This window comes from Sinocyclocheilus grahami, unplaced genomic scaffold (assembly GCF_001515645.1).
Source record: "Sinocyclocheilus grahami isolate Dianchi unplaced genomic scaffold, SAMN03320097.WGS_v1.1 scaffold550.1, whole genome shotgun sequence".
Lineage (NCBI taxonomy): Eukaryota > Metazoa > Chordata > Actinopteri > Cypriniformes > Cyprinidae > Sinocyclocheilus > Sinocyclocheilus grahami.
Window position 1 is genome coordinate 721,309 of NW_015505729.1, and position 15,301 is coordinate 736,609.

Sequence of the window (15,301 nt, forward strand, 5' to 3'; positions counted from 1 at the left end):
GCAATTGCAGATGGAATATATAATCTACAATGTTTGATTAACATTATACACATTTCATTTATTAAACTTTGTTATCTATGTATAAAACCCTGGGCACATAAAGCCATATATTTCAGGCTTTACATGTAGGCCTTAGATAATGCAGAACATTCAGACATATGCAGACATAAAAGAACATTATTTGATTTCTTCACTCAAACAGCCACATAATTATACTGCATATCAATTCAAGACATGTAATATCTGTTCCTTTCTGTGGCATTGTTTTGTAGACCCAACAAAACTGTGTCTTCAGTAAAATATGTCTTACATTTTGCAGATGTGCATTTTGGTGTAGTTACTCAGACAGATGTTCATTTGATAGCTGTGGCATGTACTGCACTGTGCTGTCAGAAATCAGATGTATATAATGTGCAATGGTGTAGCTGTTCTTTCCTTTCGTGTATCTTCTTAGATTGCTCCTCAGGGAAAATTGAGTTATTGTTTACCAGTGTGTTGCATTTCAATAGAAAATGCATCACGTAAGTGGTTTATTCAAATATAGAGCATCTTTTTTTTAATAGCAGTGTCATTATAGTTAACTAAAACTAAAACCATAAAAAAATAAATAAACTTAAAATAAATATTAACTGAAATAAATTGAAATACATACAACATTTTTATTTTAATTTAGTTTAAATTGATATACTGAAATTACTAAGACTAAACTAAAAAAACTGAAAAAAGTAAAAAAAAAAAAATTCTAAAACACAATAAAATTGCTACATTTTTTTGAAAATGGTAAATATAAAAAATTAAATCCGATTCAAAATACTAATAAAACCAGTGTTATTTTAGTATCAGTTTTTAATTAATATTTTGAATCGGTTTTCATTTTTTATTTGATAATTTTGTTTTGTTTTGTGTGTTTTTGCCATTTTTATTACTTTTTTTTATGTATATGTCTATATAATTTTTATATTTTTTTATTTTAGTACATAAAGTTAAACTGAATTAAAATCAGAAATGCTATCTTGTCTTGCTATAGCTGAAAGTTTTTTTTATGTTATATCAGTTAACATTTATTTATTTCAAGCAATTAATTTTTTTATGGTTTTAATAACAGTTTCAGTTTTAGTTTTAAGGGGCATTTACACAACACCATTTTCAACAAAAAATGTAAACGTTTATGCGTTTTGGCCATTCATTTACATGACAACAGCTTTTTGGGGGCCTGAAAATGCACGTTTTTCATCTCTGTGTAAAGCAAATTTGTGAAAACTGTGACTTATAACGCATACATATGTGTAAACATTTCAAAAATGCAAAGGAAAAACTTTCTGTTTTTAGTTCATGGTTGTTGTGTAAACGCACCTTTAGTTAAGTATAATAAACCATCATCAAAGACTATGGCAATATCTCAATGATACTAAAATAACACTGGTTCATAGCCTAATCATCAGTGTTTTAAAGGACGTTTTGTATGGTAAGGTGGAGCAGACTTCTGGATGTGAATCCAAGAAGGTGGTCAGTGGACAGCGGGGCTCAGATGCAGTGATTCTATCTTGAACCTCTGCAAGTGTTTGGCCATGTTGATTCATGTCTCTGTGGTGTTTGTGAGGTCATGCACGACTGAGGGGAAGCTCATCCAGTTTTAACGCGCTGATCCAGGGAGCTAAAGATGAGGAAGCAGGCCAGGAGGCTGTGGAGCACATCAGCAAGCCCTCTCATACACAGAATAAACACAATTCATCTTCCATGCTGCTCCAGCTGCCCCTCTGCTGCTGTTTCATATAGCACTGGGACCTCTCTTATTTCTTCTTCTGCATTAGGTTCAGTGTCACGTAGGCCTGCCATCTCTTTTTGTACATGCTAACTCAGTTTTTTATTTCTCTATTCCTCTTTATCTTCACTGCTTCTGGTATTGAAGGGACAGTTCACAAAAAATTCTGAATTCTGGCATAATTTACTCACCTATAAGTCATTCCAAATTCAAGCTTTCTTGCTTCAGTGGAGATTTTTTCTCTCGCAAAATCGGGAAATGTGCAGACGTGCATTTTGGTGTAGTTACTCAGTCAGGTGTTCACTTGAAAGCTTCAAAATGTACTGCACTGTGCTGTTGGGGAAGATGTGTTAATACAATAGTATATCCGTTCCATCCTTTCTTGTATCTTTTTAGATTCCTCCTCAGTGAAAATTGAGTCAATATTGATATACGATATCTTTATTTGAGCCGCTGGACAAAATGTTAGCAGTTATTTGGTAAAAATCTTAATGGAAAAAAAATTAAATGAAATAAAATAAAAATCTATCCATTTCATTCTTTCTATTGTTCTATCAGTTGTTCTATCATACTATCCGTCTTTTATTCTATCTATTGTTCCATTTATCATTCTAGTGTTCTATTGTCCTATCTATCATTATATGTATCGTTCTATCACTTCATTTCATTCTCTCCTGCAGTCTCTCCACTGGTGCACTCTGCAGTGAGCTGAATCAGTAATTCAGACGAAACGCTTCTATTCATTTTGTCTGCACTCCTGCATCGGTTACAGTACTCAACAGTACTATTGATTTGACCATGGGCTACAGTCATTAGTTACGACTGGGGAGCAAAAATAGAAATATCAGCCTATGGCTTTTACTTCATATTATGTATAAAAGCAGGGTCATCTGCACTCTCTAATGTCAGTGTAATTGTTCTGTACTTATAGTATGCATTTGTTAGCTTCCCCTGTGTTTACGCTGCAGTATTTCTTTATTTTTGTCAGTGGCTGTGTGTGTGTGTACTGGTAGGGGTTATCTGGGTCTGCTTCCCTCTGACCACTGTAATTGGCCGTGTGAAAGAGACGAGCACTATGTCAAAATCAGTGTTAGTTGCGCACTGTGTTATTTTCACATCCCACTCCACTCTGCAATCTATCTCATAAATAAACACTCACGCAGGCTTATTGCTCACTCATTCTTTATCATTTAATTTCCTCTTTATGTAAATTATTTATTTCTTTGCTATCCATGATTTTACTACCTACATAGGCAATATTCTAATAATAATCATTGAAATGCATGAATTTATTAGCTTTTTTTTTTAATTAATACTTTTCATTATTGAATTAAATATGTTTATTCTCTGACTGCTTAATGAAGTTTGCTTTTGGAAGCGTCTTTGTTTTGGAATTTCGCACAAGACACCTTAAAATGTTGCCTCCATAAGCAGCTCACCAGGCTTTGGAACAGAGCATCTGACTCTCTGTCTCTTTTTTCTGTCAGAGTCCTCTTGTGAGAAGCTGAGGTTTCTGCACAGTTGTGAGGATTAGTGTGATACATCAATGATTGAAAACATTAGAGGAGTTTGATTAATTCAAATGTTTTTTCTTCCGCCATCTGGAACAAGTTGGGATAGTGTTGCAGAAATGTGCTCTCACTAACTGTGTGTGTGTGTGTGTGTGTGTGTGTGTGTGTGTGTCTGTGTTGAATTTATATAGATGCATATAGGAGTGCAGTTTTTCGCTCATTAGATAAAGGTTATAATTAGCCATTTTATCATTACCTTTCAACCTTTACCTCTGATTACCTTTCTACTGTTCAAAAGTTTTCAGCATTGATAATTTCAAAACTGATAATATTAGAGTGATTTCTGAAGGATCATGTGACACTGAAGACTGGAGTAATGGCTGCTGAAAATTCTGTTTTGTCATTGTAAATAGTAGTTCACAACATTGTTGTTTTTAAATCAAATAAATGCAGCCTCGGTGAACATAATATACTTTTTTTTCAAAAACATATATGTTATATATGTTATATAAACTCATTTACGGTAGTGTAAAGGAGTGTAACCACTATATATTCTCATATTGATCATCATAGTCCTTTCATCCTCTCTGCCCGCATCTGTCTCTTTTTCACTGTTGTTTCCTTTTTCGTCACATGGTCATACACACGTGCTGGGGTTCAAACTTGCGTGCACATTTGTTTATTGTTGCTCTGAGATCCACAGCTGAAATCTAAACAGAATTATTCATTCCCCTTTGGGTTCTCAAAGCATTACATGCATCAGTTCCAGTCTATACCGGCAGTGACAGATACAGGCAAAGTCATGCTCAAATGCTCAAACAATGTGATTTATCTGTTCATATTTCAAAATCATTCATTTTTTACTTTACTGCAAAGCCTCCAAAATAAAAATTAATCAAGCTACATATTTCACTGAGCCTGCCCAGTGAAATATGTTTAGCCTGAAGTATGAAAAAACTTCTACCCAGCCATGTAACTTGGTATAATGTTGTACTAACCATTCTGCGGTCATTCTGAGACTTATCATGATAGCATTAGACTTGATTTTAAAAGGCAAAAATTGAAGACAGGTGATGCATACATTTAAAAAACAGCCTTGCTAAAGACACACCTGAGTACCAAAAGGGAACAGACTGTGATACTTCTTGAGGTAGAAACAGCATTACGCCTCATGCACTAACTGCAAATGTGTTTTGATTTTAAAAGGCAAAAATTGAAGACAGGTGATGCATACATTTAAAAAACAGCCTTGCTAAAGACACCTGAGTACCAAAAGGGAACAGACTGTGATACTTCTTGAGGTAGAAACAGCATTACGCCTCATGCACTAACTGCAAATGTGTTAGGGACACATCATTTGCCCATTTTGCAAACCATGAAAACAAGTTTCGGCAGAAATCTAAATTCTAAAACCCTCATATCTGCTAGATTAGGCCCAACAACAAGGTATAAATGATCTGTACCATCATTCAGCAGTGTAGAAATGATTTAAAAATCACTTTAGCACTAATTTAAAGGGAAAGTTCACCCAAATATATAACTTCTGTTAAAATGTACTCTCCCTCATGTCATTCCAAACCAGTATGACTTACTTTTATTTGGTGGAACACAAGATAAGATATTATAAAAACTTCAGTGTTGTTCAATTCAGTGCTGTACACTCTTCAAAATATCTTTCAAAAGAAGAAGAAAAAAATATTCTGGTTTGGAATGGTATGAGGGTGAGTAAATGATGACAGAAGTTAATTTTTTGTGGGAACTGTCCCTGTAAGTGTATATTTGTGTGCTTGTTGTTAACCAATGCTTTGGCAACATAAATCGTTTGTTTAACATAGCCATGAGATTTCTACAGCTCTTGAATTTTGAATGAGAGACATGGAAAGAGACAAACAAGAGAGACAGAAAAGTGTTGAAACAGGGCCATCAATCCTCTTTTTTACACTATTTGCACTGTATTTCTTCCACTTTCAATCTGCTCTCATTTTGGATATGCATGTGTGCACATTGTGCTTTCATGCTCCATGACACATGTGGTGGTATTTTTCTCCAGTCACGTTCACTTGGCACACTCCATGCTTTATTAAATGTACAGTGGGGTCTTATTGAATTACCCCGGCTAATTTAGAAGGACTTTGTTGTGCGTATATGTGAGGCTGGAATTACTCAGCTTTTCAATTCACCATCACTCATATGTGATTAAACCCTAATAAGTTCTTATTTGAAATGAGGTTGAACTCCGAGAACAGAATGTACATCTATAAAGTGTTCACTGTGCAACTCGTTCTTCTTTGTTTTACAGACTTTCAACCATTTCCATAAGAAATAGTTTGATCCAGAACAAAAAGGTTAAGTAAGAACACTCCCCCCTCAGCACTGATTTGGCTAAGTGATAATTTATATCAATTTGTCAAGGCTTTGTCTTGTTTGGCGCAGGAGACAGAGTAGTGACTAAACAGTTCAGGGACAGCAGTGTTATTGTTGTACTCAGTATGTATCAGTATCAGCCCTGAAGCTCAACTCTTAACCAAATCCTCTTATCGAAAAGAACTTTAAGGGTTCAGCTGCACATGTTATTGTATTAAAGATTTGCACATGACCAGCAGCAACTGAAAAGCTGGCTGTGTACTCATATATCGTAATCAATAAAATAACATTCAAATCTGAGCATGGGATTGTTTTTGCAAGGAAAATTTCTATAATTTTTTTTAATGAATTTTTTATTTAATTTTCACTTTAAAGAGTGTCGGATTGGAAGTTAGCATAAAACCATATAATAACTTGACATAATTAATATTGTTCCATTATGCTACATCATTGTTGACCTATTTAATAACTGTACATATTTTGCCACACCCTGGTCTGCTATATTGTGCATATTTATTTATTAAATGTTGTTGTTTTTTTCCATTCTATAAAAGCAGGAAAATTTACTATTATATGTGTATTATATGTGACCCTGGACCACATCTTAAGTCGCTTGGGTATATCTTTAGCAATAGCCAAAAAAACATTGTATGGGTCAAAATGATATATATACTGTATATATATATTTTTTTGCCAAAAATCATTAGGATATTAAGTAAAGATCATGTGGCATGAAGATATTTTATAAATTTCCTACCGTAAATATATCAAAACTTAATTTTTGATTAGTAATATGCATTGCTAAAGTAAATAAATAAATAAACAAACAGAAGTAACCAAATGTAAAATAAGCAGAATTTTATTTATTTATTTTAAAGAAATTTCTGGATTTCTATAGGAATAAAATTGTTTTAATTTAGATTTTTATATAGAATATTCTATATTTTTCTATATCCATGCAGTAGCTTCATGAACCCCCATTTGAAACTGTGGTATGTATTTAATTTCTATTATTTAATGTTTTAAATTAAACTTTCTCAATGCAATCCATTGTCATCCAGATCCCTGCTGAAGTTGCGATGTTACGTATTACATGTTAAGGAAAACACCCCAAAGTTTCTTATAGGGAACAGTTATTAGCCGACAACATTTACAGCACAATGGCATTATCATATAACCTCGCTAGTCACAGTGTCTCAAGAAGAAAAATTTTCTATAGTTTCATGCAGGCTTTGAGTTTATGTTGAGTCTCAAGCTTCAGGCCCTTCATTACAGAAAATAAGCCAACCCCATTTTTTCCCATTACATGAGCATATGATATATGAAATAAAATAAAGGGAGATGGTTCTATATCAGGCCTCTATTTCTGAGATAATCTGTGAGTTATTGCTACATCATGAGTTTAGTTCTGGTTTGGAATGAGAGGGTTGACATCCTCGTACTCAGCACAGTTCACTATGTCTGTCTCCTCACAGCTATAGCAAAGATAATATCAAGATGGTGTGGGATGGGGTAGGCCATATTTGATTGATGGGGTGTCATAAATGGGACCTCAGTCAATGCCACAGGCTTTCTGTGTGCCATATCTCATGGATCAATTTGCTTTATTCCATTTGTGGGGGAGCAAGGGAGGTAGACACAGCCATGACTTCATCCTCCCCTGAGAATATATGTTATATGTTGAAATGAAAAGCAAAGGAGAATTAATAACCAGCCCAGCCAGCATCAAAGTCCATATCTACTGCACTTCTGCTGACCCTGGATCCCAGTGAGGGATTCACAAACTCTCTAAAAACATCATCATTGTCTAAAGACAATCAGAATAACATCCTCTTCATTCAATCAAATAATCCTTGGAGTAGATCCACATTCCTGAATCAATTTAGCAGGTTGGTAAGAAATATTTTGAAACCTACTGTAGATTTAGGTCTTTGAGTGGATTATTTAATCAAGAGTAAGAAAAGTAAAAGGTAATGACAGAGACAGTAAAAAGGGGAGAAGATAGAGCGATCCTAGAAAATGGGAGAAACTGTAACATTAGCATTAACAATAGGCAAGTAGGAATGGGAAAAAAAAGTTGGAGGATTTACTCAACTTTACTTATTTTTTCTCAGAAATTGTAAATCTCTCAAATATTTACAAAGAAATGTCAAGTAACACATTGAGTTAAAAGTGAAATTTTGGAGGTGGAAGTCTACAATATTATGTCCAGTAATCTGTTTAATTTGCAACTTTTTGTAAAAAATATTTTTGTACAGTGCATAATACACATGCACATGTATATATTTATTTATTTTTGCATAATTTGAGCTAAAGAAGCTAGATTTATGATCTCTTTGTTGCCAGGTTGTATTACTGATTTTACATTTGTGCCCTGCTTCATTATTTTTGAGTCACATCAACCTAGAAAGATAGTAAGAAAAGTAAAAGGTAATGACAGAGACAGTAAAAAGAGAAGATAGAGCGATCCTAGAAAATGGGAGAAACTGTAACATTAGCATTAACAATAGGCAAGTAGGAATGGGAAAAAAAAGTTGGAGGATTTACTCAACTTTACTTATTTTTTCTCAGAAATTGTAAATCTCTCAGATATTTACAAAGAAATGTCAAGTAACACATTGAGTTAAAAGTGAAATTTTGGAGGTGGAAGTCTACAATATTATGTCCAGTAATCTGTTTAATTTGCAACTTTTTGTAAAAAATATTTTTGTACAGTGCATAATACACATGCACATGTATATATTTATTTATTTTTGCATAATTTGAGCTAAAGAAGCTAGATTTATGATCTCTTTGTTGCCAGGTTGTATTACTGATTTTACATTTGTGCCCTGCTTCATTATTTTTGAGTCACATCAACCTAGAAAGACATTTTGAGTTGTATGCACTGATAGAAAAAGTTTCAGCTTTTTAATGATATAATAATGTTTCTGCTCCTTAAACCTCTTGTCCTATGTATGGTCATAAGAATGCTGGAGCCATGGCCAGTGTATCACATCATAATTCAAATGACTGAAATCAATCATGATTGCAATATCAAGGGAAAGTATCTGATGAATGTGATTTCTGTCACAATAATGCAGCTCAAATCATAAGCAGCAGCAATGGAAATACTGATATAGAGTGATTGGCATTATTATGCAGAACCAAAAGACAAAAGAGGGGAAAGGGATTTTTAATTAAAGATTTGGAATTTGTGTAATTTTTTTCAGAGCGCAGAGGTTTAGGATGTAAGCTTTAGAATTAAGATCTTTGCTGGTTTCTAAGGATTGCAGGTTTTTTTCTGGTTTACAGTGTTAATTTGACAAGCTATCCCTGTTATTGTCATTTCTTTGTAATCTCAGCTGTTTTCATTAGCAAGATTACTATTGTGGTACAGGGATTTGATCTTCATTTGCCCTGGAAAGAAATGACTCCACTAGAGCAAAGACCAGTAAAAATAAATAAAGAAAATAAAAATAGAATAAACTATCAAGAAATGTTTATCCCTGTTTCTGATGGCTGTCCTCCCATGGGTATCTGTGTCTGGGGAACTAAGGCATTTCCACTGAGTCACTCTTTAATGAGACTCCAATGTCTGATCTCCTTTCAAAGTAGTGGCAGATAATCAGGCTGTTTGTAAGCAAATGACAGTACGACAGAGAGCGCTAACAAACATTGCCATAAAAGTGGAGTGCTCTCTCACAATATTCATCGTCATTCAACTCACATAAAGCTGGGTTACTGCCTGTCACCCATTGCAGTCACAATTCAAGACACATCTGGGAGATTGGACAAAACAGTTTTGGTGTGTCACCTGTCATCCATCTATCTGACTGTCTGTCTTCCTGTCTCGCTCTCTGTCTGTGTCGAAGTAATAAAAAAAACACAAGCATAACTACTGTATAGGGCAGGGGTGGCGAACGTCGGTCCTGGAGAGCCGCAGCCCTGCAGAGTTTTGCTTCAACCCTAATCAAACACACCTGAACAAGCTAATCAAGGTCTGAACAGTTATTAGGAAGCTACAGGCAGGTGAGTCTCAATTAGGGTTGGAGCTGAACTCTGCAGGGCTGCGGCTCTCCAGGACCGGAGTTCGCCACCCCTGGTATAGGGCATTAATAAAGTGTGAAACTGAATTTTTGCTCTTCTTGGAAATCAATATGAATCTCAGTTACCTCATTATATCGGAATTAGACAAGCTCTATAATAACATTTCTACATTCTTGCTACTCGCATGAGCACATCTTATTACATTTAGAAAAATTCTACATCTCTTATTCCTGCATTCATTATGTGTGGCTGAAATATTGTTTCCCATCTGCTTAAAGGTGAAGAGTTGGGCAGTGTCTGACTGCAGGTGCGCTAAAGAGAAGGGTGTTGTGTCTCTGCGCGTTGCATGCTCATGTGGGCACGACAGCAGGCACCGTTGATCACACAGCTGTGCCTGCCTGTCCCATCAGCCATCACTTTAAGCAGAGTGTCCCCATTCTGCCTCTGCCTCATCTATCAACACACCCTGTTCAGTAAGAAAAAAAGGCTTTTCATTATTACCACTTGATATTGTTGCGCAGGGGTGTTGCATTCAATCATGCAATTTGTGTATTGTTCACACAGCCACTGTGTTAGTGAGGTGAAAGCTTTGAGAGCTGTCTTTGTGAAGAGAGGTATGGTAGTGGGGTTTTAAAGATGCATTCTCTTTAAGGTCAAGTGAATTTGTAAATGTTAGGTTTTAATGTGTAATCCAGCTTCCTGGTACAGGTTTGTTGTGTAAGGCAGTGTTCAGTACCAGTGGCGGTTCGTGGGTTTTAAAATAGAGGAGGCACACTAATTGTAACGTTATTGGTTATTGTAACGTCTGGGATCCCTGCCGATTATTACAGTGCACGTAAGTAATGTTTGTGTGTGTGTCAGAGTTGGGAAAGCCACTTTGAAAATATAGCTTCTGAATCTACAATCGACTGTCTTGCGATACTTTAAAAAAGGTAAACCATACAGTATTTTGAAAAAGACAAACATAATTAATCTGATTTTTCAATACTACATGTAAGAGAGTGAGAGAAAGAGTGTGTGTTTGTTTACCTCAGCTGGTTCTTCAGCATTGAAGTTGTTTGTGGGACATTCCGTGTCAACTCAACCAGAGGTCCATTTCAATGTTTTGTGAGTGAATGCAAAGTTTTTGAGGGGAACACAAATATATATCTTCATGTGTTTTCCATCACTTTAGGGGCTGTATTTGAAAATAATTGAAAGGAATTAAAATTCTTGAAATTAAGATGAAAATTGTAGGATTTTGGTAAATTAAATTCAATATGTTGTACTACTAATATAATAAAAAAACTATTAAAGTAGAAGCAAAGTAGAAGCATTATTTTCCCAGGATTCTTTGATAAAAAAAATAAAATAAATAATAATATATATATATATATGATTTGAATTTATTTGAAATAGAAATAGAAATCTTTTGTTTTGTTTCCTTGCTGAATAAAATTATTTAATTTAATTTAATTTAATTTAATTTAAAAAAATCAATCAATAAATAAAATAAAAAAACATTACTGTCCCCAAACCTTTAAGTTTAAAACATTATTAAAACTTTATGATCTAATATAAGAATAAATATCATGCACTGATGTCATTAAAGCAAAAAAAAAAAAAAAAAAAACACTTGGAATTCATGTCCATCAGTCATTTCAGCTGGTAATAATTTGTATCTTAAAATCTATTAAATAAAAATTAACAAAAAGAAGCATTTCAACTTTTGGTCTCAGAAATTTGGACACCAATGTATAAAGTGTGATAAAACGTGGAAAGGTAGCATCTGCAATGCATTTACACATGACTACTCTGGGATTTAGTGCCCTTGTTCTTGTTGGATTCACTCTCACTCCCCGTCTAATTGCACATTTCGTCCTATCACACTCCGTTTGAACTTCTCTCTGTCTCTGTAGTATTCCTTGGCCACCCATTATGGCAGCTCACCTGTGATACAAACACACACACACACCCGCACACACACACATGCACCTGTTCCAGTTTCCCTCCATTTATTACGATTTGGGAGGGAGTAATGCAGCCCACTTAATGTAGTGGCTCAACCTGCACTGCATTTGCAACTGTTAAAATGACAGCCAGTCTCCCGTGACTCCAGCTGCTCTCCAATCTGGAAAAAAAAAAAAGGCGGGCTAGGAACACTCTTAAAAATGAAGGTGCTTCAAAAGGTTCTTCAAGCGATGCCATAGAAGAACCATTTTTGGTTCCACAAATAACCATTCAGTCAAAGGTTCTTTAAAGATCCATCTCTTTCTTACCTTTTTATAATCTGAAGAACCTTCTTTCGCCCCAAATAACTTTTTGTGAAACAGAAAGGTTCTTCAGATATTAAAGGTTCTTTATGGAACCATTTAGACAAAAAGGTTCTTCTATGGCATCGTGAAGCACCTTTATTTTTAAGAATGAAGGAAGAAGAAAATGACAGCACAGCTACTCCATGCCGAGAGGCTGACAATGAACGATGGAATGACGAATGACAAAAGAGGCAGAGAAAGAAAGAATGAGAGGAAAAGAGCAAGAAAAAGCCTCGCATATCCATTACTATAATGATTACTCCCAGGCAGGAGTGCGCTTTCTCTGAAAAGCATATATCTAGCTCGGAAAAGACAATTAATAATTACAGGGCATCTCATTATAGGACCACATGAAACAAGCTGTGACCTACTTCTGGGGTGTTGGCATGCAGAGGATGATGGGATTGATGAGAATTATATTTTTCCTCAGCAGCCAGTGCCGTCACCATCTTTTGATCTTTATGAAAAGCCATACGATGGAGATGTGCCTCTGGACGGAGATGTGTGCTGACATAGACTGACACACTTGAGTATGCGCTCTTGAGAAGCTCTCGTTGGACGAAACACAGCAGATAGTTTCTTCTATCTGTCAAATTACATAGATCTCAGACCTAGAGCATATGCTGAAAACAGATGTAGGCCTCTTCCTCTCTCAACTTTACCTGCTCTGTGGCATTCACATGTTCATATGCTTCTTATCAGGGAAAGTAGGTTGAGTCATATGCGTATGTATTTGAGTAGGGCCACAGTTAGATAGCTGCTCAAAATTAACCCAAATCAAGAGTGGCTTCTCAAATGGACATTTTATAGCCTTTTTCTCAGAGGCTGGGGACATTTTTGTCAAAAATTAATTAATTAATTAAATTAATTGGGGTTTGAATAATTAAGAAGAGCGATCAAACCTCAAATTGAGAGCAATGTTGAAGATGTTTTGAGCTTCCTTTAAGACCGGGCAATAAAACTATTAACAGTAATCAAAAAATTTCTCTCAAATAACAATTTTCCTCAATAAAATGTTAACAAAAAATTTATAATTATTCAATATAAAGCTTATGCACTATGCACTATGCAAATAAGTTCATTTTCTCCGATATTGCGTTTTAAATCTCTTGGTGTCTGTTTCGTGTACACAACTCAAATAAACATGTTAGCTGTGTGGATGCTAGTACTGGATCAATTTATTGTGTTTAATCAAGATAATACAAACAATGACATTTTTTTGAAACTCTTTAATGTGACATGACAGATTGCTGTAGGCACCTGAATCGATCATCCCTTCCTCCTTTTTACTATTAGTTATAGCACAAATAATCATGAATGAACATCTGAAGGTATGTTGAAAGAAACAGTACAACTTACTGAAATGTATCACTTAATCAGTGTTTTAATCACATAAATATGTCAATAAAAACAGCTTGTAAACAATACATGTCACATAACAATGCATTCACCTCAGGAAAACAATCCAATCTTCATAAACTCGATAGTCAGCTAGAAAAAATAACTTTAGAGAGGAGCATTTTGTTAAATATATGCACTATATTACATATTTAAATCATTTTTGCTTATACTTTTACTTATATTAACCTGTTATTATGTAATGTATTTTGAAAAAATCTGTCACAAATACAAGTGTTGTATTATTACAGCTTGTTGTTTTTTATTCACTTGTTTGGCAAGTGTTTGGTTGTCTGGTTACTACAACTTTCATTCAGAGAAAGATTTTACATGTATCGTGTTACTTTTTCTTTCTTTCTTGAACATATCATCCAGCACTTCCTATACTGTATGTTTTTTTCAACTGAAGAAGATATTTTGGAATAAGTCTCAGTGTTTTTGTCCATATATGAAAATCTAAATGGTCAAGTGTTGTTTAGTTTTCCCTTACCAAAAATAAGTATACTTCAAGTTTATTTTATTAAGTATACTTAATGTAAGTAAGTTTCATAAATACAAAATAAAGAAATAAATAAACAACATTTTGAACAAAAAAGCTGAAAAAAGACTATGAATTGGATTCAGATTGATAGTCAAAACGTAGATGGAGTTGATCAACACCCCAAAACTTGACAGTCATTACCTCTTCATGGGTCGACATTTTATTCCATAATGTTACACAGTTTTGATGCTGTTTTATGTCTGATGATTGTGTTAGATTACGTGTGGAAGCACTGCTGCTTCTCATTGTGCCTACTTATACTACACCCTTAAAGTATGTACTTTTTTGTGAGGAAAAATACACACTTTTGAGTGTGTAGTAGAAGAGTACGCAAGCTTTGGGACATACTAGCACGTCATACAATTGCGTCTTTTACGAACCGCTCTGTCGCATAGTCACACACACCCTGTCAATGTAAACTGGCCTGTCAATCATCTTGTCACGGTTTATATCCTCCACTTTTCATTTAATTTAACTTCCTACCATATCGGAGAGCAAAGAAGTAGCATGTTGATGTGCGTGCCGCGGGTCTTCATGCGGAGAACTCTGCTCATATTTTCTGCATAATGATGCATTTAAAAGTTAATGACCAAACGGATGTGTATAAAAGTTTACATTACTGTTGCAGATGAAATATAACACAAATAGCATTAAATAAGTACTTTTATACAAGGTTAAATGTTGATTATTAGCAGTGTTGGGGAAAGTTACTTTTAAAAGTAATGCACTACAATATTGCGTTTCTCCCTAAAAAAATAACTAATTATGTTAGTTACTTTTTATGGAAAGGAATGCGTTACATTACTTTTGCATTACTTTCACGTTACTTTTTAAATATGAGCAGGGCTTGATTGCTTTTAATATAAGAAGTTCTATTCATAGCACATGTAAAAGCCCTTTCACACTAAAAAGTGTTATGAATAAACCTCAGGCTGAAGGAAACGTAAATTCACGTCTGTACAGTAGAACGCAGGAGAAGAAATACTCTTCAGCAATAAAAAAAACAATGAAGCACAATTGTTAGTTTATCTAAAGTCAATTTTGCTTATTAGTATGGTTGAACTTTATCATCAAAGGTCAGCAGTAAAGACATTGAATAATAAAATGGGATTAGATACGTTTGTGTTATTTAACATATTTAATTATTGCAGGTTTGCGTCATATTCTGAGATTGCATTTCACTGTTTTAATTCATTTTGATGAATACTAAATCTGTTTTTTGTGAGTGAGATGAATTAATGCACATTCACATTTAGTCTAGAACTACAGCAACATCATGTTCACACAGCGCATACAACTCCTCTGCACTTCCGATTTCTCCCAATATGGGGACAGGAGACTTGTCAGTCAATAAATGGGAAAACAAAGTAACTGGCGTTACTTTTTTGAAAAAGTAACTCAG